General features: G+C 42.1%; 1 long non-coding RNA gene across 1 annotated transcript in view; it reads left to right on the forward strand.

The window, feature by feature from the left end:
* Positions 1-221: 221 nt before the first annotated feature.
* The window catches only part of LOC117086590, a 41,506-nt gene continuing 15,242 nt past the window's right edge, over positions 222-26,485 (forward strand). Inside the window, exon 1 of the long non-coding RNA XR_004438468.1 lies at positions 222-439. This is a non-coding gene — a long non-coding RNA (uncharacterized LOC117086590). The remainder of the gene's footprint in view (positions 440-26,485) is intronic.

Here is a 26,485-nt window from a genome sequence, read left to right on the forward strand (position 1 = left end):
GTTTAACCTAATCATGATATAATTGGTTTTTCTTCGCATGATACACAGTGGTAATTTTTTCTTCCATAAGAAGCAATCCCAACCCCTACCACTAGGGGGTGACCTTGCCCTGTAGGCCTCACCATGACAATTAGATCACTGCATTATCAGAGTCCAACATCAGTGCATTCTGTGTAATTCAGTCTCAAATAACAATGTGCATGTGACAGCAGTGGTCCAGTCTGGGCTAAGCTGTGCCAAACTCCATCCAGTTCCTCTAGCATGAGATTTGGATCTCATGCTTTTCTTCTCTTTTCTATATCCAATTCTTCAGCTCCTGCAAGCAAGCCCCAGGACAAAAAAAAGTATGCAGAGAATCAGTTCTGACTCTAGCAAACACACAGTTTGTATTTCCAAGCAGAACAATGAGCTTCTAATGTGAACAACATCCCGTTTGATGGTAAGTTGACACTTTCCTCTTTTTGTTTTTCCAGCAAGAAGCAATGGGTAGGTACTTGCTTTACATTTGTGAAAAGATACCTGGCTGGTGGTTCTGATAAAGAGAGAGTCCACCCTGACAGGATTATTGAGATCTCTACTTCCTACAAGGTGGAAAATCACCTGCAGCATTTAAGTGACTGTTTTTCCAGTTTATACTGATCAAAGTTTCAAAAATCTCTAGACAGAGTTTTAGTCATTAATAATCTGAAGTGAAGGGAGTAATTTATCTAATTATTGCTCAGGCTAAAAGCAAGCTGCTGTCTCAAAATGAAAGTACAGTGCTAGTCCTATAAACACCCCCTCACAACTAACCAACAAAGGAGTCTATGGTGTGAGAAGTGGAACTTTTGGTAGTTTCAGATTGCGTTGCTTCGGTATCATCTGTGCTCTCCTTGTCTACCTCCATTTACAGCGCGATGCTGTATAGTTAAGACTTGGGCAGAGGGAGGAAAGGGGTTCATGGGGAGCTAGTAATCTTGCATTTTTCCTCAAATTTCTTACAAGACTGCCATATTAGATAAGAACAAAAAAAGTGCCTATAGAATAGTCTAACCAAAGAACTTGAGAAATAATCACTTCTTTTTCCTCCATTTCTGTAAAGACGATGCAGAAAGTTTTCATATGTAATAAAACCAGTGATCAGCAGGTAATCTCAACCTAAGAGAAAGAAGCCAAATGAACCACTCACAAGAAGAGAAACAGGCATCCCTTGGGAGTAGAGTTTAACAAATGAAAATACAGGACACTCTGTAATTTGCATTTTCTGCAATATTTGGGACCCGCTTATACGAAAAAATTATTTGATATTTATTAAAAATTTAAGTGTAATGGTATGTCCTAGATTTTACCTGGCAGCCCTATTTGGGGGTAAAGAATCTGTTCCTTCCTTGTGGGGGATGGGAAGAACAGTACAAAATGAGCAGATTCTGAAATATATCAAGCGGATTGTCACTGGAAAAGTCACTGATTAAAAACAAAACACCCACAAACCACTAGGCCCTGTGCACAGGTTCCTCCAAGAAGCTAAGTCTTCTTGTTTTGTTTTGTTATTTTTTGAGACGGAGTCTTGCTGTGTCACCCAGGCTGGAGTGCAGTGGCCGGATCTTAGCTCACTGCAAGCTCCGCCTCCCGGGTTTTACGCCATTCTCCTGCCTCAGCCTCCCGAGTAGCTGGGACTACAGGCGCCCGCCACCTCGCCTGGCTAGTTTTTTTTTTTTTTTTTTTTTCGTATTTTTTAGTAGAGACGGGGTTTCACCGTGTTAGCCAGGATGGTCTCGATCTCCTGACCTTGTGATCCGCCCGCCTCAGCCTCCCAAAGTGCTGAGATTATAGGCTTGAGCCACAGCACCCGGCTCTTCCTGCTTTTTATCTTTCGTATCTTTACAGAGTCTAGATGCCCTCCTGCTTTGGGTATATTGAGAGCTCAGTGAGGAGTGCTGACCAACTGGATGGTCAATGACTACTGAGGAGGAGGTGGCTATGCAAGTCCCAGATCTCTGGGATCATATATTCGGTGCTTTCAGACATACGTCTGCAATGGCCTGGGATGCCAGGAGTCCTCTCCTTAGAAAGGCAAGGCAACATCAAGGCAATCAGTTGTTACCCCAATGTCCAACCTCCCCTATTGTCTTTCAGAGGGTATTTTGTCCAAACTATGGGGTAAGAAAAGGGTTTGGTTTTACACTTTTAGCCAGAGTTTACCCTCCAGGAATGCTCCTTCTACCACATCTGCCAGGGACATATTTTCCGAAGGTACTGTCTGGTTGCTCAGAATCCACTGGGTGCAGACATGCAAAGATGTGCAACTTCTCCTCTGCATCGAGTGAGGATACAGGTGGTCAGTGCTCCATTTTTCTGCCTTTTCACTCTCCACACTAGGCTTTGTAGATATTAACATGTGAAAGCACAGAACAGTAAGTCAAAGTCAGAGGGAATTACAGGTAAGGACCCCCATTTTCATTCCAATTCTCTTCTGACATTGACCATGCCATTCCGTAAGGCTACAGGTCTCACTTACTTTTAACTTTCTTGAGTTTCACAGGGTGAGTACCTGAAAACTTAGACTTCTCTTCTCAGTGATGTCCTCTCCCTGGTTCTATCCCACTCCTGACTCAAGGACCTTAAGTATTGTCTAAATTTTTGTCCACCTCCCCACCGTTTTTTTTTTTCTTTTCTTTTCTTTTTTCTTTCTTTCTTTCTTTTTTTTTTTTGAGACAGGCTCTCACTCTGTTGCCCAGGCTGGAGTAGAGTGACACAGTTATAGCTTACTGCAGCCTCGCTCTCCCAGGCTCAAGCAATACTCCTGCCGCAGCCTCCCACATAGCTGGGACTACAGGTACTTGCCACCATGCTGAGCTAATTTTTTATTTTTTCAGTAGAGTCAAGGTCTCGTTATGCTGCCCAGACTAAACTCGAACTCTTCATTCTCCTCATTCTACCTTGGCCTCCCAAAGTGCTGGGATTACAGGCAAGAGCCACTGCACCTGGACTCCCCATTCTTATCTACACGGGGAAGTCTCATTCTTTGGATTCATCCTTCTTCCCCATGCAAGGCCTCAAGTTTGCTTTCAGTCTGAAATAGCACTGCTGGATGACCAGAAATGCCCATTGCCACACAGATCTTTTTGTTTTGTTTTGTTTTTTAATTCCATCACCATGGATAGATATGACTCCTTCAGGCCACAGTTCTATTTAATTTCAAGCCGCAGGCATAGCAACCCTTTTAATCAGGGACCTGCTAAATTAGGCACGTGGACTCTCTCAATGTGGACTGAATCCACATTCAGAGACACCTGTTTTCTCCCTGGCATGACAACTAAGCCCCCCCGCCCCCCAGTTCCACCTGGGGCAACTCATTAACAAATGCTATCCCTAGAAAGACCAGGAAGAACTCATTAACTCAAACTGGTTTAATGTAGGTTCAGAGTGTCTGCTTCTGTGGGAAAGGGAAAGGGAAAGGGAGTGAGGGCTGATTGGCAGTTCTTCCCACTACACAGTTCAACAGCAAATGTTCATGGAGTCCTTAATTCTCTGAAGAGTGGCCTCAGAGATGCTGGCTCTCTCTAACTTATGATGCTGATTTTACAGCTGGATTATTATAAGATTAGTGTAAGTTTAGTCACTTACACTTCATCTTACTATTCCTTCCTCACCTTATTTTTTTATGAGAGCTCATAGGATCCCATTCTCCCACCTTCTGTTTCTCTTTGTTCCTTCTATGGCTGTTCTAACCCCTGTGTTCCCCACATACCACCAGGTTCTCCCATGGATCTGGTTTTCTTGGACTTCCTGATTTTGGCACAGACTTTCCCTTCAGTCTAGAACAGTCTTCTCCCACCCTCCTGCATCTGACCTACTCACTTGAGTAAATTTTACTTCCCTATTTAGACCAAGCAGACCCCGATGGCAGGGCTTCTCACACTTCAGTATGCATGAGAATCACCTGGAGAGCTTTTTCAACTATAAATTCCCTCTTCCCATCTCTATCCCCTTCACCAAATTGTGATTTAGTAGGTCTGGGATGGGGCCCAAGAATCTGCATTTAAACAGCCTCCCAGGTAATCTCAATGGTGCTGGTCTGCCTGCCACACTTTGGGTACCACTGTCCCAGACTGAATTAACTCTCCCAGCTCTATGATCCTGGAGCTCCCTGTATTATTCTACCAAAACATGTTATTGTTAATAACATGTAGTGTCTTTCCTCCCTGATAGGCTGAAAACACAGTGAAAGCAGGCCATGTCCATTTTATTTGCTGCTGAATCCCCGTCAATTAACACAAGGCCTATCACACAGGATGTGCTTAATAAATCCAGGATTTATGAAAAGGGGGTAGAAGAAAGGGGAATCTTTCCTTGCTGAGAATCTTCAATATGTGAGCATGTTGCTTTGAAGTCAGTTCTCAGAAAGGAATCCAGAATGTATTGATGGTGGCCTTTGGAAGAAGGGTCTAGACAACCCCAGTGGCAATTTGCAATGTCATTATTTGCGTTATTTCTGTTACCTTTGTGGGGTGGGGCTGGGGGAATCTATGAGGCAATTTTTCAGTTATATTTAATAAAATAGCTTTGCAAATATCTACTCAACCAGGATGATGAATATATCCAAGTAATTAGCTAGGAGAATTCACCCCTTTTCCATCCCGGGCACTCCTTGCAGGGAATTCATGGCTGTGGAATAATACGTGGGCAGAGCATAGACTCTGGAGTTAGACCCAGAAGGCCAGCTATACCATTTCCCAGCTCTGGGGCTCTGGCCAAGGTAACTTAACTGTCCTAAGCCTCAGTTTCCACATTTGTGGATGAGGATAAAATGGTACGCATGGATAGGCAGTAGGGTGTAATAGTTTAGAACACAGGCTGCCTATGTTTGAATCCTGGCTCCTCCACCTACCAACTGCGCGACTTTGGGAAAGTTATTTAACCACCATATGCCTCAATTTCTTCTTCGGTAATCATTTCTTGAAAAATGATTGTATTAACTTGAACTACTTTAAACTGCTATTTTGTAGGTCAAAAACAGTCGAATGTCAGTGATTTCAAATGACTCAAACTAATACCTACCTTACAGGCTTATAAAGAGAAGCAAGTGCATGAGTCAAGTTTAAGTCAACAGGCTTAAAATGATGACTGTTACATATTAAGCACCACACAAGAGTCAGCTCTAATTGCACAGCTGAGTTTGTTGGGGAATAAAGTGAATATGATAATGTGGTAAACACTTGGCATAGGAGGGCTGTAAACATTCAATAAAATGCTACTTGTTCTTTTTTGTACTTATATAACCCGTTCTTAAGAATATCTCACTTTAAAATTACTAATGTTTTCAAATGGTTGTTTTTGCACTGCCCTCAAGTCCTCCAGCCCCTGAGCACATACAAACTTATTACCATGAAGTTCAGAAGGAGAGTGGGTGAAGCTGTGAAGAGAAGGGACAGCTCAGGACAATGGACCTCAGAGAGATGGAAGTCCAGGACAAGAGTACCCTACTGTTAGCCTCTTGCCTCCCCAAATATTAGGTTGAAACATATGAAACTCATTTATATAGGCCAAAAAGGAAAAATATTCACAATTTCAAAACATACTAGATTCCCCTAGCCAGCCTGAATTTATTTCATATTCTTAACAGTCTATCAGTTAATACCATATCTCTTTTTCCCTTTACATGTTAACATTTTTGGCATTGGGATGTATCTTACAATCACATGTGTCTTTAATATGGTTGGATTTCTTGCCCTTTCTCCTTCTGAGCAACTAGGTTCTGGTAATCTCACTTTTTGTCTAGTGTCCTCAGGGTGGTAGCTGCTTTACCTCAGCCCTGGAGGAAATAACTTCTTCCAACAAGTATTAATAACCAGTTGTCTCAACTTCCTGTTTTGCTTGTCCAGTCTTCCAACAGCTGTGGAAAAAATTCCCTGTATTAAATCCCCTTTGTTTGAAATACCTAGCAGGGTTTCTATCTCTTGACTATGCTGACTACTGCATATATTAATTTTAAAAGAATCGCTTTCAATGGCAAATGAGAGAGTTAAGCATACACATAGTCGCATAAATTGTACAATCAGATTTCTTTCCCTTTATCATGAATTTTTGCTCATCAGACATTTACTGAACGTCTAGTTTATGCCACAGCCTATGTACCTATCATTGGTAAAAAGGTGAAAAAGACAATTTTTGTCCCAGAGGAGCTTAGAGTGGGGATAGAGCTGGGACTACAGCAGAGACAGATATCACAGCATGATAAGTGCCATGAGAGCACATAGGGAGCATTTAGCCTAGTCCAGTCCAAGGCAGATGAACTCAGGGAAGCCTCCTTCAATCTGTCTGTTCTGCATGTACAGTCATGGAGGAGAAGGAAAAGGGAGGAAAGACCTTCTAGGCAGGGCAAGGAGCAAATGCTAAGGCTCAGGCTTAGAGAGTAAGCTTTGTTTCAGGGCATTGAAATGCTTCAGTATAGTTGGAGAAAAGTTGGAGGATGACAACAACAGAAGCTGGAATGACAGGTAAAGGAAAAGATCACGAAGGATGGTGTACACCATGTCGAGGAACTATGTAAGACTATGTTTTTACCTCGAAGTCAGTGGAAAACCATTGAAATTAGTGACTTGATCAAGTTTACAGTTAGGAAGATACTGCTCACTGACAAAAGGAGGACAACATACTTTCTAGAAGCTACCAAGTGACTGACTGCCTAGTCACAGGGGTTAAGGCAGCAGTTCCCAACCTTTCTATCACCAGAGACCAGTTTCATGGAAGACAATTTTTCCACGGACTGGGGTGGGGGATGGTTTCGGGATGATTCAAGCACATTACATTTATTGTGCATTTTATTTCTATTATTATTACATTGTAATATATAATGAAATAATTGTACAACTCACCATCATGTAGAATCAGTGGGAGCCCTGCGCTTGTTTTCCTGCAACTAGACGGTCCCATCTGGGGATGATGGGAGACAACGACAGATCAGCAGGCATTAGATTCTCGTAAGGAAGTATGCAACCTAGATCCCTCTCATGTACAGTTTACAAAAGGGTTTGCGCTCCTATGAGAATCTAATGCTACCTCTGATATGACAGGAGGTGAAGTTCAGGCAGTGTGAGCAATGAGGAGTGGCAGTAAATACAGATGAAGCTCACCTGCCACTCACCTCCCGCTGTATGGCCCAGTTCCTAACAGGTCATGGACCAGTACTGGTCCGTGGCCTGGGGTTTGGGGACCCCTGAGTTAAGATGTTAATGGCTTCTTCTTTCAGTCACTAAACATTTAGTGAACACTCACTATATTTCAGACACGGTGACTGATCCTTGTAAGATAAATAAGCTTCATGTCCTCCAAGAGCTTACAGTCTAATGAGGGAGAAAAACATCTTAAATAATTATGAGAAGTATTACAGAAATACAGATGAGGGAGGCACCAAGTAGGAGAAGATGGAAGATTCCACAGAGGACACGACATTGCCTTGGATTTTGAAGGAAAAATAAGGACATGCAGATAAAAGAGCAGAAATACAGCATTTCAATTAAAGGGAGCACCACTTGCAGCAGCATGTGGACATCGTGTTCTTGGTGGTCTCAGAGAATAGAGAAGAGTCAGATGTAGCTGGGCCACAAGGTTTACAAATTGATTGAAAATAAGGTCCTAGGGCCTGATTCTAAAATATTTTGAGAGTCTTGTTGGCATGAGTCATCTCCTCTAGGTAACAGGGAATCACCAAAGGTTGTTAAGAGAGATGGGGGTTAATGAGATAAGATTCACATTCATGCTTTAAAAAATTATGTCAGAAATAGAACTGAAGAATAGAGACTGGCAGCATGGAGATTCATTGTGAGGCTGAGGTCGTAGTTCGGGTGGAAGCTGACCAGAACTTGAACTAAGAGAGGGGCAATTGGGATGAAGAGGAGCAAACCAATCCTGGGTCGTTATACTCCATCCTGGAAAACACTTTCGTGTTAAAGCATCCATCAGTGCCCAAAAGGAGCGTCAAAACTATGCTTTCATTCATCTTTCTCAAAACTTTGTTAGAGTCTGTTTAACTGTGTTTTAAAATTCATGCCCTAATGGAGCAGACTTTTCTCATCCCAAATTATTTTGGAAGGTATAGGCTGCATTGCTAAGGAAAATGCTGAAAGGGAAGTGTGAGGACATGGTACAAAGTGCAAGTAAACACTCTGGGATGCAGGGAAAGAGCTTTTCAAAGAAGAAAGGGCAGAAGCCTGGGGTAGAGAAGTGGAAAACACCTGAGTCTGAAAAAGATGTGATACCGGGGAGGATTTTTCTTTATTCTTGTAATTGAAGGGGAGAGACAGAGGAAAATTCTGGAAGCAAAGGCTTAAAGGTTCCCAAAGGTAAACACCTCCAGGAGCCAGCAGCAGGTGACAAGTAAATAAAGCAGGCTTGCTTTAAAAACATGGAAGTGATTCCAGCAATTTGGGAGGCCAAGGCGGGAGGATCATTTGAGCCCAGGAGTTTGAGACTAGTCTGGGCAATATGGTGAAATTTTTTGTCTCTACAAAAAAATACAAAAACTAGCCAGGTGTGATGGCACATGTCTGTGGTCCCAGCTATTTGGGAGGCTGAAGTGCGAGGATCAACAGAGCCTGGGAGGTCAAGGTGGCAGTGAGCTGCGTCCACACCACTGCACTCCAGCCTGGGTGACAGAATGAGAGCCTGTCTCAAAAAACAAAGAAAACCCATAAAACAGACTGAGCACCATGGCTCAGGCCTGTAATCCCAGCATTATGGAAAGCCAAGGCGGGCAGATCACCTGAGGTCAGGAGTTTGAGACCAACCTGGACAACATGGTGAAAACCCATCTCTATTAAAAATACAAAACTTAGTCAGGTGTGGTGGTGGGTGCCTGTAATCCCAGCTACTCAGGAGGTTGAGGCGGAAGAATGGCTTGAACCCAGGAGGTGGAGTTTGCAGTGAGCCGAGATCACACTATTGTATTCCAGCCTGGGTGACAGAACGAGACTCCGTCTCAAAAAAACAAAAACAAAAACAAACACAAACACAAAGCAAAACAAAACATGGAGGCCAGGTGGCAGCGGCTCATGCCTGTAATCCTAATGCTTTGGGACGCTGAGGTGGGAGGATCACCTGAGCTCAGAAGTTTGAGATCAGCCTGGACAATATAGTGAGACCTCGTCTCTATTTTTATTTTTAAAAAGCTTTAAAAAATACATGGAAATGCATGGTTTATGAACGGGGCAGATACCCCCAAGCTCCAGTCAACTGTTGTCATGTGGAAATGCAACGTTCCTGATCTTGTGATTTTTCAAGAGAAGCCAGAAATCTAGATATTCCTGTAAAATCATCCACTGTTCTTTAATGTGGGTAACAAATTCAATTTTTTTTTAAACAACAGGCTGGCCAAATAAAACATATGTGGCTGCATTTGGCCCTTGGGTAGCCAATTTGTAACCTCTGGTCTAGAAGGAATGCTAGGTTATTTGAATAAATCCCACCAGCCATGGTAGATATGCAGCCTACTTTGTACTAGAATGTAAACAAGTCATGGGAGGATACCATTTCCCAGAAAAGCAATTCCCATTAAATCCACTGGCTAAGTTTGGAAAGATAATACAGAATGTACTGATATGTAAGTCTAGTTTTGCTTTATTGGGAAAATTTTTATGAAGCCCAGCTAAAAGGAAGGAAACTGAACTTCTCTGAAGTCATTTCTATTATATTTCTTTAAGAAGTCAGGAGAGAGTCACTTTGGAAAAGATGATAGTCTAATGTCTCTTTCAGGAACTAGCACTGGAAATTCAAGTCAATTATTTCAACCTGTATCACAGACTGTATATAAAGAGTTCCCATGAATCAACAATAAAACAACATCCAAGGGAACATGAACAAAGAATATGCACAACTCTCAGAAAAGGAAATATTATAGGTTTTTACCTATAAAAATGCTTGACTTCACTTAGCATGTGAGAAATTCAATTTACAAACAATGTTTTTCCCCTATAATATAGGAAAAGTTAACAAGAACTTCATATGTATAATACACTGTGTAGGCAAAGGTGTTGGGAACTTGGCACTGTCATACATTGGTGGTGAAATTTTAAATTGGCACGACTGCTAAGGAGGGCAAATTGGCAGGATCCATTAAAATAAAAAATACATATATGTCTTGACCTAGACATTTCTAAATCTTAGCATTAATTACCTACCCTTATTCATACTCGTGAAAGGATATATATACACACATGTGTATATAAGAATATTCATTATAGCATCATTTATAATAGCAGATGATTTGAAATAATCTAAATGTGCATTAATATGGAAATAAAATAAATGATAATAGACCCAAACAATGGCATCCACTGAAGCAATAAAAAAAAAGCAGCTCCATACCTACTGAAAAGAATGCCTCTCCTATATATATATTAAGAGCAAGGTTAAGAAGTGTAAATTGTATAACGCCATTTGGTATTGCATAAACATATACTTAGATATGCACAGTGTATTTCTAGAAGGCTTAAAAGCATCTTTTAGAAAGGGTTGCCTCTGTGGAGGGCTGAATGGTGGGAGACAGACGTGGGAAGGAAAGGTTTTGCTCTATACTCTTCCATATATGTGTACACAATAATATGCAGATAATACATTATGTAGTGTATAATGCAGTAATATGTATAATATAATGTATATAATTTATTTTTATATCTATATTTACATTAACTCATTAAGTTGTTTTTATTTTTATTTTTTTTTGAGACAAAGTCTTGCTCTGTCACCCAGGCTGGAGTGCAATGGCGTGATCTTGGCCCACTGCAACCTCTGCCTCCAGGGTTCAAGTGATTCTCCTGCCTCAGCCTCCCCAGTAGCTGCAATTACAGGCACCCGCCACCACGCCCAGCTAGTTTTTGCATTTTTAGTAGAGATGAGGTTTCATCAGGTTGGTCATGCTGATCTCGAACCTGTGACCTCAGGTGATCCACCCGTCTCAGCCTCCTAATCCATTAAAATTTTTAAGAAAAAAAGTTATATTAACGTTTTAAAAAATCACTAACTTATCGTCAAGCCTCTCTAAAATCTCCTTTCACTTTTGAATTCCAAGGTCAAAGTTTGGGTTCAAATTTTTACTCTTACTTTTGAATTCTGAGGTCAACCTTTTGAGTTACTACTAAGTCTACCAAAATTTTAGCTGTTGAACTAATTGCAGTTATTTTTCTTTTGCTATCTCAGATTCAGATTCAAACCGCCATTGCCTTTTCTGTCCAACATGCTGGTAAAAGCACATCCAAACCCACAAATGTGAAAAACAATGAGATCTGGAAGTACATTTCATCTGTAGAAAAGTTCTGAGTCAGTTCCTTTTCAAGGAGTCCAGACGGTTCCTGAGCTTTTCTCTGAATGATTTCTCTGAGTCAAATAAAATGATAAGGCAGGCATTTAAATGACAAGAAGCCAACCCTGAGTCTGGTGTACTGGGAGTGGAAAATTCTGTGAAGTTTTTATGTTCCCATTGTGTACAAGCACAGATTATCTTTCTCAAGCAGACATGGAAGCATATAGAAGACCTAGAAATTCCATTACTTTCAGTGTCTAGTGCCAATAAATTTAATAAGAAATGGAAGCAAGGTTATTTATTTGTTCTACAGCATTATAAAGACTGCACAGAAAGAGACTCTTAGAAGAGTTTAGATCAGTAATTGACTAAAACATTCGTGATTATTCACCAAATCCCCAAATATTCCCTGAGAACCTTCTAAGTACTAAGTCACTGGGCTAGCTACCATGGTAGGATTAAAATGACGGGTAAGGAGTTTCTAATTTAACTCCATGCTTTCCAAAGACTCTTCCGAGGAGCACCAAAATCTTAGGAATATTAATATAAGACAAAAACAATTTCCTTGGTAATTAAGAATCAGAAAATAATTAAGCTAAGTTTTAATTGGCACAGGACTTTTCGGATCTTTTACTATGCTCATGTGCAATGTGAACCTTCTAGAGAGGGGTATGGTATGCAGTCTTTCCCAAAGCATACCCCAAATAATTCTAAAATTATTCAAACACAATTAACTTTTTTGTTTTGGGCAGCTGCAGAAACTCATGTCTATGTAACATACATTAGGAAAACCATAGCCTTAAATGCCAAGACAAACATAAATACATATGTGAAAAGTCAAATAGCAAAACAAAACTATCATAAAGCAAACTGGGGTTAACTGCCCAAGTACTTGACCGGGACGTAATAAACAGCTTGAGTTTAAAAGATAGTGGTGGTCTAGAGTTATAGAAGCTGGGTGGAATGGAAGGAGCTGGGTCTAAGCCTGATAAAAAAGGAAAGTATCCGTCAAGGAGGAGAAGCCACTGAAAAGTGACGGAGCTATTTAGAGGATGAAGGAGACCAGCCAGCCAGAACAGAGGGTTCATCATATAGGAAAGACAGGGAGTTAAGTATAGATAGGACCAGATTGAAACAGGCCATGACTGTCGGGTTAGGAAGTCAGAACCTTACCTTGCAGGCAAGAGGGAGCCTTTAAAAGCCTCTAAGCAAGACAATGAAATGTTCATAGTGGTCTTCTAAGAAAATCACTCTGGTGCTCATTTGAAGAAAGGCAGGGGAGTATGAGGGTGAGTGGAGTGGGAAGAGAAGATGGGAGCCCAGTGCTGACTGTGAGATGAAGGTCTAGAATAGTGTTAGTGCACAGACTAAGAAGGGCATTTTAATGAAGAATTGACAGAAAGTGAAGACTGGATGTCAGAACTGTATAAATGGGTCATGGAGTTTGGCTTCTGGATGATAAAGTACAATTTTTATGGGGAGGGCAGTTTTTGATATGTCAAATTGCATGTTACTCCTTCCCCATCTCCAACCCGCCACTAATTCCACAAAAGCAGGCAGGCCTTTCCTATTTCTTTGTTTGAAGAGCTGGCAGCTCTACCTGTCTTTTTTAAAACCTGAAGCTCACCAAGGGATGATGGTGGATATCCCAGAATGATGAGCAATAATAACTGAGAAGGGAGTTTTTTCAATGTCAGGGGAAGAGAAGGCAGCAGAGGTGGATTTGAAGAGACTAGGAAGAGAGTCCCATGAGAAGCGTGCACCCATCTCAGCCCCCAGTTGCCCTCCAGGAAGATGGCTAAATTCAGAGAGGTGGGCCGCAAGGTGCACCTGGAGAAACCTGAAGATAGGTTCTCCCAGGAGAAGGAGTTGAAGATTCCCATGTCTCACATTTAAAAGTGTGTAGGGATGAGGAGCAATGGGAATGCCAACTGCTATGTGAATATAATCCACTTTGGAGAGTCATTTAGCTCTAGCTACTAAAACTGAAGGTTCCCAGAAAACATCTAGGTATATACTCACATATAGGCCCAAGGAAAAAGGTACAAGGATGTAGAAGGGCAACGTTGTTTGTAAGACTAGAAAATTGGAAACAGCTTAAAAATCCAAGAGTAGGATGTTTAAATACATTGTGTATATTCACAAAATGAACTGCTAAATGAATCAACTAGAGCAACGTGGATACATTTCAAAAAACAGTGTTGAGTACCAATAAGAAGTTTTGGGAGGAAGTTATCATTTATGTTTAGATTCCCAATATATGGCCGGGCGCGGTGGCTCAAGCCTGTAATCCCAGCACTTTGGGAGGCCGAGACGGGCGGATCACGAGGTCAGGAGATCCAGACCATCCTGGCTAACACGGTGAAACCCCGTCTCTACTAAAAATACAAAAACTAGCCGGGTGAGGTGGCGGGCGCCTGTAGTCCCAGCTACTCGGGAGGCTGAGGCAGGAGAATGGCATGAACCCGGGAGGCGGAGCTTGCAGTGAGCTGAGATCCGGCCACTGCACTCCAGTCCGGGCGACAGAGCGAGACTCCGCCTCAAAAAAAAAAAAAAAAAGAAAAGAAAAAGATTCCCAATATATAAACCATATGCAAGTATACTATGTATTATCTATGGGCATACAAACAAAACATCTCAAACCCGCATGAGGTCCACAATCATTAAAGTCAGGATAATGCTTGCATTTCGAGCAAGGGAGGTAGAAAGGAAATTGGATTAGGAAGGATCATAGAAGCTTCAAGTATATCTCATGATTTAAATCTAAAGGAACCATAGAAAAATGTTAAGATCTGTCAAAACTTAGTAGTGGGTACATGGATGTTTATTAAAATATCCTTTGTTTATCTGCATTTTTGAAATATTTTACAAAAGTATTTTTAAATTATTTTAACAGCTCTTTTTAAGCATAAGTGAAGAAACCATCATGTTAATAAACATAGTGAACATATCTATCACCCCGAAAATTTTCCTCATGCCCCTTTTGAGGAGATCTGGCATTTGGTATTTTCTCATGCTTGTAATCCCAGAACTTTGGGAGGCCAAGGAGGGCAGGTCACTTGAGGTCAGGAGTTCGCAACCAGACTGGCCAACATGGTGAAACCTCATCTCTACTAAAAACATAAAAATTAGCCGGGCGTGGTGGCATGCACCTGTAGTCCCAGCTACTCGGGAAGCTGAGACAGGAGAATTGCTTGAGCCCAGGAGGTAGAAGTTGCAGTGAGCCGAGATCGCACCATTGCATTCCAGCCTGGGTGGCAGAGTGAGACTCCATCTCAAAAAAAAAAAAAAGGCCGGGCGCGGTGGCTCAAGCCTGTAATCCCAGCACTTGGGAGGCCGAGACGGGCGGATCACGAGGTCAGGAGATCCAGACCATCCTGGCTAACACGGTGAAACCCCGTCTCTACTAAAAAATACAAAAAACTAGCCGGGTGAGGTGGCGGGCGCCTGTAGTCCCAGCTACTCGGGAGGCTGAGGCAGGAGAATGGCATGAACCCGGGAGGCGGAGCTTGCAGTGAGCTGAGATCCGGCCACTGCACTCCAGTCCGGGCGACAGAGCGAGACTCCGCCTCAAAAAAAAAAAAAAAAAGAAAAGAAAAAGATTCCAATATATAAACCATATGCAAGTATACTATGTATTATCTATGGGCATACAAACAAAACATCTCAAACCCGCATGAGGTCCACAATCATTAAAGTCAGGATAATGCTTGCATTTCGAGCAAGGGAGGTAGAAAGGAAATTGGATTAGGAAGGATCATAGAAGCTTCAAGTATATCTCATGATTTAAATCTAAAGGAACCATAGAAAAATGTTAAGATCTGTCAAAACTTAGTAGTGGGTACATGGATGTTTATTAAAATATCCTTTGTTTATCTGCATTTTTGAAATATTTTACAAAAGTATTTTTAAATTATTTTAACAGCTCTTTTTAAGCATAAGTGAAGAAACCATCATGTTAATAAACATAGTGAACATATCTATCACCCCGAAAATTTTCCTCATGCCCCTTTTGAGGAGATCTGGCATTTGGTATTTTCTCATGCTTGTAATCCCAGAACTTTGGGAGGCCAAGGAGGGCAGGTCACTTGAGGTCAGGAGTTCGCAACCAGACTGGCCAACATGGTGAAACCTCATCTCTACTAAAAACATAAAAATTAGCGGGCGTGGTGGCATGCACCTGTAGTCCCAGCTACTCGGGAAGCTGAGACAGGAGAATTGCTTGAGCCCAGGAGGTAGAAGTTGCAGTGAGCCGAGATCGCACCATTGCATTCCAGCCTGGGTGGCAGAGTGAGACTCCATCTCAAAAAAAAAAAAAAGGCCGGGCGCGGTGGCTCAAGCCTGTAATCCCAGCACTTTGGGAGGCCGAGACGGGCGGATCACGAGGTCAGGAGATCCAGACCATCCTGGCTAACACGGTGAAACCCCGTCTCTACTAAAAAATACAAAAAACTAGCCGGGCGAGGTGGCGGGCGCCTGTAGTCCCAGCTACTCGGGAGGCTGAGGCAGGAGAATGGCGTGAACCCGGGAGGCGGAGCTTGCAGTGAGCTGAGATCCGGCCACTGCACTCCAGCCTGGGCCACAGAGCAAGACTCTGTCTCAAAAAAAAAAAAAAAAAAAAGGGTTGGGCTTTGCCCCTATGATATATTAATTGAACTTCCTGCCAGCTTGGGAGAAAGGGATTGCAGAGTCAGATTTACGTTAATTTAAAGAAAAATAAGTAATGTGATGTTTCTTGACCTTTTGAGTTTATGATTGAAAATTCATACTTGCTACAAGCAGCCAGGGACATTTGGGTGGAAGAAAGAGTTTAAACGTAACAGTGGAAACATGGAGTGGGCAATTAAACATGAGGGCTAGAGCTTCAAGGAGAGGTCAGCACTGGAGGTTGAGGCTTTGGTGGACATTTGCCTGGTGCAAAGAGTTAAGACCATGTGAATAGATGAGATCTCCAAAAGAATGAGGGTAGACAAAGAACAGCCCTGGATGTAGTTCCCTTCCTTGGCCTGTGCAATTGAGATGGGTGCAGAAAAAGGAGATAGTAAAGAAGATCTAACCGTGGTGAGGCAGGTGGTGAATTAGTATACACTAATGGTCAGGAAGCCAAGGGAAGAAAGAGTAAGGCAAATAGCATCACATACCTTAGAGAAGAAAAGCAAATTGAGGCTGAGGAGTCATTAGATCCAGTGACTGAGAAATTGCTGATGTCCTAAAATGTGTAATTTCAGTAAACTTGTGAAAACAGAATTCCACTTTTGACATGTGAAGGGAGAGTGGAGATGAAGACAGCTCTGAATAAATATAGATCATTCCAAGAGTTTTGCTGTGTAAAGTTGAGAAATGCAGGAATGGTGTGAGGAGGACCATGAGGAAAAAGTGGAAGGATTTACTGACAGAAAATCCTAGGATGTATGTTTAATAATGACCATCTTCTCCATCCTTAAGTATTACTATTGTAAAATATTTGCCATAATTCAAAAGCTTTATTTTTAGAAAGTTAATTCACTCAATTCACCCACCTAGAATAAAAAGAAATAACATTTGCATTTAAAATGTGTCATAAGCAATGGATGTTGCTTTCAAGCCCTTAATACAAGTGAAAAAATTATGAAAACCTTGCTACTCAGAGTGTGGTCCATGGACCCGCAGCATAAGCATCATCCGGGAGCTTGTTAGAATGAGAAAAGCAGAATCTCAGATCCCATCCCACATCCACTAAACCAAAATGTGCCTTCCTAGGTGATTTGTCTGCATGTTCAAGTTTGAGAAGGAGAGTTGTCAAAAACATTCAGGAATTATGACATGACTGATACTTTGAGAAGTTCTCTAGGGATCAGACAGTAGAGGAGCAAAACTAGTCTGTCTGGAAGAAATCATCAGTTGGTTAGTGAAACATCAATCAGGGATTAATCAAGAAGGATTTGAAAGAGAACAGGAACCTGGCAGCTAGGGAAACTGAGTAAGAGGCTGAATCTAAGAACCAAGCAAAATCTTACAAAAGCAAGATAGACTAGACCTCAACTTTGAGGAGCATAGTCTTTAGTGGAAACTTTTTATCCCACTTGGTGATTGCAGGAAACAGTTACTTCCAGCAAGGTAAAGGGTGGTAGGAATGTGGTTGGCAGGAGGTCCCTTTGGGGACTTTGCAGACAAGAACCTCCCTCTGTGACAGATGGGCATTGCCGTTATCTCAGGCTAGGCTGGCCTCCATACTAGCAGGCCCAGGCTACCTGTGCTTACACCTCTTCCTTCTTCGCTCAGCCTCTGCCTCACTGTGCCATATGGTCAGGCCTCCAAAATCTGCCTTAGCTGTATTCCTCCATCCTCTTTGCTTTTAAAGGTTGAATTTCATCAGGATTTCTCTGAAACTCTCGTTTAAAAGGCTGAATCTTGCCCTCCTACCTCCAAGTCCTCAAGGGATCTGATAGTGAAGGTCCAGGATGGGATCTAGAAAATACATTTGTAATAAGCACCATATGTGATTTTGCTGCAGATGTTTCCAGACTAGATTTGCAGAAGCAGCCTTCCTTCTGCCCCAGTCCTTTGCTGCTCAGGGTCTCACCAATTGAGAGGTGAGGATGTGGAGGCTCTCAGATATATGCTGCATCCTTTGTAATATCTACTCCCTCTCTAACTTCTCCTTTGCAACGTTACTTTTCCAGACTGTGTTCTTCTTCCCCACTCCTTCATCACTCTTTCCCTCTGCGCTCACTACCTTCCGGTGACCTTCAGACAGGTACAGGCTACCCATCCACAAATATTCAGCCCTCACCAACTCTCACCCACTCTAAATTCCTCTAACATGGTCTCTTTCTTGCTATCTCCAATTCCACTTTTGGAATTCTCCTCTGGATTCCAGCCAGTTTGTACTCTTCTCTTCTACAGTTTCTCCAGGTCTCCAATTACTTCTTTGAGGGCATAATAAAAAGCCTCTTTATACTTCGCCTCCTTGACCGCACAGCTGCATCTGCCACTGCCAATCACCCTCTTCTCTGAACACCCTAACACCGCTGGGATGGGCATGTTCAAGGCTGCATCACACTTTGCCTTTCGACAGAATCAATGAGCCTGGCTCCTCTACTGTAGATAGATCTCAGGATTTAGCAGGTGTTCCTTCTCACTGCCTCAGGTGCTTCCTTTAACCCTCTGGAAATTGTAATACTGCTAGGGAAGCCTAAAAGCTAAATGATCTTCACAATTGATTGTATTAGGATTGTTTGAAGGTCTGATCTTTAAGTCAGGACTGGCTACATGGTGTGCAAGGGCCAGTGCAAAAAGAAAATGTGGACCCTTTGTTTAAAAGGTCTTAAGAAATTTCCAGATGATGGTAGCAAAATTTAAGGCAGGGGCAGGGCTTTTTATTTTAAGTGCAGAGGCTGTGTAACTGCATAGATCACACATTCAGAAAGCCGGCTCTGCTGGTGGTCGACCCAGCCTGTTAGCTTGGTGACTCTCAGGACCAGATAAGTTAGTGAGAACATGGTTAAAATTCAGATACACTCATAGCTCACATTCCCAATATACCAGCTAGTTTTCCCAGTGCAACACCCTCCATAGTCACAGTCTTCACTTCTCACCTCTGTGGGCCTTCTAACATGGGCCTCATCATCACCAGAAGGACAGGGGAGCATGAGAATGACACAGCACAGCTACTCACCAAAAGGATGGGAAAGAAACAGCCCAACAGGGCAGGTCAGAAGCATCATCATCATTGTTGTTTTAATAATTGGAGTACAGAATAGTATAAAACTTAATCCTAAATGCTGTGCTCTAGCTCTTCCCCATTTCCAGTCCCTAAACCCCACAAGACCAGACTGGAGACAGAAACTAGAATCCAAGCAGCAACAAGCCTCCCTGCTTTCTTTGGGGCAGAGCCAAAAAGAGATAAAGAACGTGTTGTATTAGGCAGCAGTAAACAGGCAAGGGACAAGCAGGCCTTTAATAAAACAGACCTTTATTGGGGCTAAAATGGCCCAGAGCTGACCCCACCCTAATTCCTGGCAGTGTCCAACGACAGGAATTCAGAGGAACAAAAACGCTGGCATTGCCTGCTGCATCCCATGCATACATAACAGAAAGCACTGCAGAGCCTTGCAAGCAAGGAATACATAAATGCCATTATCCAGTCTTTCAGCCAAAACTTATTTTTTAGTCTGGACGACTATGCTATTCTGCTTTCTCTGCCTCCAATTTCTGTCCTGTGACTCACAGGGAGGGCTTTGGGGAAATGAAATATCCCAAGACCTAAAATAGGTCCTTCTCTCTCCCTCTAATATCAGGATGAGTTTCCTAAGGCATTTGTTTCTTCTTTAATTAACCAGGCATGAATGATAATATTGCCTGGGTTGAAGAACTCATCTCTGTCACTGGTAAATATAAATAATGAGCCCTGTTCATAGAAAAGCGTGCCAGAATTTCATTGATTAACATCCCGTGCCACAGCCTCTCTTTGAAATTAAAAACACTTTCAATGATACTGAAGAGAAAAGACATTGCACAAAAGAAATATTTCTAAGACAAGGTTGTCATTAAAGCATGCCAGAAATAGAACTGTTTTTATTTAACCATCCTCACTCCTCCCCGCCCCCTCCCTTTCTGGCTGTGAGGCTGCATGCAGTTAAATCACAAGGATTACAGAAAGTAATTTCATCCATTTGAATTTTAGAAGCTTCAGAAGCAGACCTGTGGATAATGCTTAGTTGATGTGTCTCTTTGCCCCCATGACAAGTGATAATTAAGGAAGTGATATGAGCAGATTTAAATTCCAGCTGTTTAGTAATTCACAGAATTTTTTGATTTCTTAACTGCACATCAGATTCTGCCCCACTGCCACTCTCTTAGTCCTGACCATCATTGTTCTCCCCACACAGCCTCCTAATTGGTCTCCTTGCCTCTAGCTTTAAGCCGCTATTTCGTGGGGACATTACTGCTGGGCAGAATATGAAAACCGGTCATTGGAGGGCCAGAATCACTGCAGACTTGTTTGTAAGTACAGTGGGTTGTTTGGTTTGGTTTGGCTTTTTAGATTTGCAAAGCCTTTAAATGAGTTTAGTGTGCTTGCTACACAGCCTCCTCAGTGTTCCACCTGCAATCTCTTATACGAGATCCTCCACCACGTGACCCCCGTCACTTATGCATCTTGATGTGTCACAGTTCCTTTGCTTCTGTGGCCTCTGGTCCCTTCTGCCAGCCTTGGCCATCTATGCATTGGGCAGGAAGTGCTCTTCAGCCCACCACAAGTCCCTGGCCTTTCCTAGCTCTGCTTGAAATCTAATGACAAAAACCACATGATTATCTCAATAGATGCAGAAAAGGCCTTCGATAAAATTCAACACCCCTTCATGCTAAAAACTCTCAATAAACTAGGTATTGATGGAACGTATCTCAAAATAATAAGAGCTTTTTATGACAAACCCACAGCCAACATCATACTGAATGGGCAAAAGTTGGAAGCATTCCCTTTGAAAGCCAGCACAAGGCAAGGATGCCTTCTCTCACCATTCCTATTCGACATAGTATTGGAAGTTCTGGCCAGGGCAATCAGACAAGAGAATGAAATAAAGCGCATTCAAATAGGAAGAGAGGAAGTCAAATTGTCTCTGTTTGCAGATGACATGATTGTATATTTAGAAAACCCCATCATCTCAGCCCCAAATCTCCTTAAGCTGATAAGCAACTTCAGCAAAGTCTTGGGATACAAAATCAATGTGCAAAAATCACAAGCATTTCTATACACCAATAATAGAAAAACAGAGAACCAAATCATGAGTGAACTTCCATTCACAATTGCTACAAACAGAATAAAATACCTAGCAATACAACTTACAAGGGATGTGAAGGACCTCTTCAAGGAGAACTACAAACCACTGCTCAAGGAAATAAGAGAGGAAACAAACAAATGGAAGAACATTCCATGCTCATGGATAGAAAGAATCAATATCGTGAAAATGGCCATATTGCCCAAAGTAATTTACAGATTCAAAGCTATCCCCATCAAGCTACCATTGACTTTCTTCATAGAATTAGAAAAAACTACTTTAATTTTCATATGGAACCAAAAAAGAGCTCATATAGCCAAGACAATACTAAGCAAAAAGAACAAAGCTGGACACATCATGCTACCTGACTTCAAACTCTACTACAAGGCTACGGTAATCAAAACAGCATGGTGGTGGTACCAAAACAAATATACAGACCAACGGAACAGAACAGAAGCTCAGAAAAAGCACCACACATCCACATCCATCTGATCTTTGACAAACCTGACAAAAGCAAGCAATGGAGAAAGGATTCCCTATTTAATAAATGGTGTTGGGAAAACTGGCTAGCCATATGCAGAAAACTGAAACTAGACCCCTTTCTTATACCTTATACAAAAATTAACCTAAGATGGATTAAAGACTTAAACATAAGACCTAAAACCATAAAAACTATTGAAGAAAACCTAGGCAATACCATTCAGTACATAGGCATGGGCAAAGATTTCATGACTAAAACACCAAAAGCAATGGCAAGAAAAACCAAAATTGATAAATGGGATCTAATTAAACTAAAGAGATTCTGCACAGCAGAAGAAACTATCATCAGAGTGAACAGACAATCTACAGAATGGGGGAAAAGTTTTGCAATCCATCTATCTGACAAAGGGCTAATATCCAGAGTACAAATAACTTAAATTTACAAGAAAAAAACAAACAAACCCATCAAAAAGTTGGTGAAGGATATGAACAGACACTCTCAAAATAAGACATTTATGCAGCCCACAAACAGGAAGAAAAGCTCTTCATTACTGGTCATCAGAGAAATGCAAATAGAAACCACAACGAGATACCATCTCATGCCAGTTAGAATGGCGATTATTAAAAAGTCAGGAAACAAGAGATGCTGGAGAGTATGTGGAGAAATAGGGACGCTTTTACACTGTTGGTAGGAGTGTAAATTAGTTCAACCATTGTGGAAGACAGTGTGGCAATTCCTCAAGGATCTAGATCCAGAAATACCATTTGACCCAGCAATCCTATTACTGGATATATACCCAAAGAATTATAAATCGTTCTACTATAAAGACACATGCACATGTATGTTTATTGAAGCACTATTCACAGTAATAAAGACTTGGAATCAACCCAAATGCCCATCAGTGATAGACTTGATAAAGAAAATATGGCACATATATGCCATGGAATACTATGGAGCCATGAAAAAGGATGAGTTCATGTCGTTTGCAGGGACATGGATGAAGGTGGAAACCATAATTCTCAGCAAACTAACACAGAAACAGAAAACCAAACACCACATGTTCTCACTCATAAGTGGGAGTTGAACAATGAGAACACATGGACATAGGGAGGAGAACCTCACACACCAGAACCTGACAGGGGTGGGGAGCTAGCAGAGAGATAGCATTAGGAGAAATACGTAATGTAGACAACGAGTTGATGGGTGCAGCAAGCCACCATGGCACATGTATATCTATGTAACAAACCTCCACGTTCTTCTGCACATGTATCCCAGAACTTAAAGTATAATAAAAAAAAAAAGAAAGAAAGAAAGAAAAGAAAAGAAAAAGAAAATCCAACTCATCTTTCGAGGTCAAGTTGAAATGTTACCTTCTCTATGAAGTGTCTGTTATGTTTTGTAGTCAATCTAGTGTAGCAGAGAAAGCAAGGACTCTCACATCAGGCAGACCTGAGTTTGAATCCTACCTCTTTCCTTTATCAGGTCCAAGAGCTTAGCTATTTTCTTAATATCTTTGAAGCTCTACCTATTGATTTGTAAAATGAGAGTGATTTATACTGCAGGTACCTATTATTATCATTATGTGCTTTGCTCCTTCTTTTCTTTTCTTTTTCTTTTTTCTGTTGCTCAGCCTGGAGTGCAGTGAGCAATCTCGGCTCACTGCAACCTACGACTCCTGGGTTCAAGCGATTCTCCTGCCTCAGCCTCCCGAGTAGCTGGGACCACAGGTGACCACCACCACACCTGGCTAGTAGAGATGCAGTTTCATCATGTTTCTCAGGCCAGTCTCAAACCCCTGGCCTCAAGCAATCCACCCACCTTGGCTTCCAAAAGTGCTGGAATTGCAGGCATGCTTTGCTTCTTTCACAGAATATTGTATAGCACTTTCTACATTTGTCTTTTAATATGATATTTGTGCATCTCTCTTCCTCCTCCACTGAATCACAGCACTGGGCTGTCATCTGTTACATCATTGCTTTTCCACAGTGCCCTGCATGGACCTCGTACTTTGGCACTCAGTGGACATTTATTAAGTGTGTGTTTTTGTTTAAATTGTCTGCTTTGCTTTAATGAAACTGACAGTCATTTGCTTAGCTAATAACCCATGGGAGAGACAGGCCTGAAAACTTTGTCAATTCATATCTGTACTTCTTTACATTCCTCATTTTTAGATTTTTACTCATATGATTTAGATTTTGACCCCCCAAATTATGATATAGTGGTAATAACTTATTACTTGTGTGTGTGTATATATATATATATATATATATTTAAATTTTATTGTAGTTATATAGGGTTTCCTATTAGTCAGGAAGAAGTGTAAGTGCTTCACATATATTTCATATGTAAATCTTACAACCACCCTAGGAGGTAGATACCACCCTAATCCCCACTTTACAGATGAAGGAACTGAGGCTTGGAGGGATGAAGGTTAAGTGATTTGACTAAAGTCTTGCAGCTGGCACCTGGTGCGCCTGGAGCCAAACCCAGGAAGTCTGGCTCTGGAGAAGAAGATTCTTACTACTAGCGAGTAATGACTTTGATATGCTATCACCAGATAAACCAGAAAGCAAAAAGTAAATGGAAATGATCTAATTGGTTACTGATTCACACACACAAAATAACCTAGTTCAACTGATGTTCTGGTTAGTTAGATCTCCAGGTGCCCATATGTGAGTCTGTGTGAGAGTAAAAATGACTGACAGAGTTTTTGCCCACCCAGCTGCTCCTGTGGCCTCTGGCAGGTAGTGCTGGGTCTCCTGAAGGCCCCTTCTCACCTCTCCTGTAGATCTAGATGTAACTTGCCAAGAAAAGCAATCGTAGGACACAAAGGTGTGCAGCAGCAGGGAGACACCCTGGCCAGAGATCCAGATCCCTGCAGAAGCAAAATGGAGGAAGTGGAGGAAGAGGATGTCTGTCACAAACTCCTAGCTCGGTCGATGACAACCAAGATGGTTTGGTCCTGAAAATGCCTCAAAACTCAGAGTTGAAATTTTTTGGAGGATTCATGGAGTTGACAGAAGCAGCCTCAGGCTTGAAGAGCACATGGCCATTCTATGGCTGTGAAAACCACCCATGCTCATTCCTCTGCCCCAGGAGCTCCAGACATACCCACTGGCAGTATGCTGCCACTTCTGTTCCAGATTCAAAGACCATAGGATGCCATTTCCATATTGTAATCTATGGTAGTGCTTCCCAACCAAATGTGCAGACAAATAACCTGGGAGTCTTGTTAAAAATGTAGATTCTGACCCAGTAGGTTTGGGGTTGCCTGAGATTCTGCATTTTAAAAAAATAGAGATAGGGTCTTGTGATGTTGCCCAGTCTGGTCTTAAATTCTTGGACTCTAGGATCTTCCTACCTCAACCTTTCAAAGTGTTGGGATTACAGGCATGAGCCACTGAGCCTGGCCAGATTCTGCATTTGTAAGAAGCTCCTGGGTGATATTGATGCTGCTGACCCAGGGATTACATTCTGAGTTGCAAGAGTCCATGCATACGAGCCTGTAATGTGTTAAGGTGCATTGCAAATCTTTTTTTTTTTTTTTTTTTTTGAGACGGAGTCTCGCTCTGTCGCCCAGGCTGGAGTGCAGTGGCCGGATCTCAGCTCACTGCAAGCTCCGCCTCCCGGGTTCACGCCATTCTCCTGCCTCAGCCTCCCGAGTAGCTGGGACTACAGGCGCCCGCCACCTCGCCCGGCTAGTTTTTTGTATTTTTTAGTAGAGACGGGGTTTCATCATGTTAGCCAGCATGGTCTCGATCTCCTGACCTCGTGATCCGCCCGTCTCGGCCTCCCAAAGTGCTGGGATTACAGGCTTGAGCCACCGCGCCCGGCCGTGCATTGCAAATCTTTAAAAAGTGTCTGTAATACACAACATTTCCAGGATTTATTTGCCCAAGGGACCTATTTTAGTAGAACATCTATTCAAACCTCTATTAGTTAATTAAGATTAAGGTTTAATTTTGAGTAACATAAAATCCAGAATAGCTGACATTTTTCCTTTACACATAAAAGAAATCTAGATAGTCTAGGGTTGGCCATGGCCCCAGACGGCCTCAGGAACCCCGTCTCCTTCTGTTGCATTGTTCTGCCTTCCACAGCTTGTAGCTTCCACATCCATGTCCAAGATGGCTGCTCCAGTTTCAGCCATTACAAACACAGCAAGAACAAAGAAAGACAGCAGAAGGACATATGCACTCTCCTTTCCAATGATACTTGCAAAGAGTTGCACACACTACCTATGCTTTTGTATCATTGTCCAGAAACTCATTACATGGCACAGGTACAAGGAAGACTGGCCAATGTGGTCTGCATTCTGAGTACCCATATCCACATCCAAAAATCGAGGGCACTAGTACCGAGAAAGGAAGGGGAGTGCATATTCCCCTTACACAGTCTCTTAAAGAACTAGTAAAAATAGGGAAAGAAGTGATGCTCTCGTCTGACCCCTTCATTTTGCACAACTGGTTGGCAAATGTCCATATAAGCATCTGAGTCTCTTAGCTGCTCTTCCACATCTTGCTCAATTACTCCATGGTTCCTCTTCAGATGACATCCTTCCTATCCCTGGTGGCCGAGAGGAGACCCTAGGAAGTCCCTGTCTTGGCTGCTTGAGAACTGTAGCCCTGTCGGGAGCACCTGATTGATAGACTACTCTGCCTGGCTCCCAATGGGCTCAGAGCATGCATTAGTGTCACGAAAGACAGGCAAGAGCACTGGAGAATAAAACCATGGTCCATTATTTTGTACACATCTGTACAGGCATCAAAAAGTTATTATATGTATGCAGTTTTATAGTGAACCCAGTCTTTGTGATAGCATTTCTGTGAGTTTCTCAATTCTTCATCTTTGCTTCACTGTCTTCGAATATCAGTGACCTGCCATGGGAGGAAGGCAGGCTCATTCTCCAACATTGAATCATCATGCAAAGTCCGTTATCATTTACTGCTGAGATTGCTTACTAAATAA

Source organism: Trachypithecus francoisi, unplaced genomic scaffold (genome assembly GCF_009764315.1).
Source record: "Trachypithecus francoisi isolate TF-2019V2 unplaced genomic scaffold, Tfra_2.0 Contig00586, whole genome shotgun sequence".
Taxonomy (NCBI): Eukaryota; Metazoa; Chordata; class Mammalia; order Primates; family Cercopithecidae; genus Trachypithecus; species Trachypithecus francoisi.